Consider the following 269-nt stretch of genomic DNA (forward strand, 5'->3'; position numbering starts at 1 on the left):
TTGTGCAATGCCCGCAGAGGTCAGAAGAGGCTGTCGGATACCCTGGGACTGGAGTTATGAACAGTTGTTAGTTGCCATGTGGGTGCTGGGATTCAAACCTGGGTCTTCTGCAAGAACAGCCAGTGTCCAGTGTTCTTGAGCCATCTCTCTAGCCCCAAGACATCTGATTTTACCACTTCTTTTCATCACTACACTAGAGACACTAGCTATTACAATATGGAAAAAGAAAGAAGAAAGAAAGAAAGAAAGAAAGAAAGAAAGAAAGAAAG

General features: G+C 43.5%; 1 protein-coding gene across 1 annotated transcript in view; it reads right to left on the reverse strand.

Moving 5' to 3' along the window:
- Positions 1-269, reverse strand: part of Me1 (malic enzyme 1) — a 161,425-nt gene that overhangs the window by 79,541 nt on the left and 81,615 nt on the right. The gene's annotated exons all lie outside the window — the stretch shown is intronic.

This window comes from Nannospalax galili, unplaced genomic scaffold (assembly GCF_000622305.1).
Source record: "Nannospalax galili isolate Female #2095 unplaced genomic scaffold, S.galili_v1.0 scaffold2893, whole genome shotgun sequence".
Taxonomy (NCBI): domain Eukaryota; kingdom Metazoa; phylum Chordata; class Mammalia; order Rodentia; family Spalacidae; genus Nannospalax; species Nannospalax galili.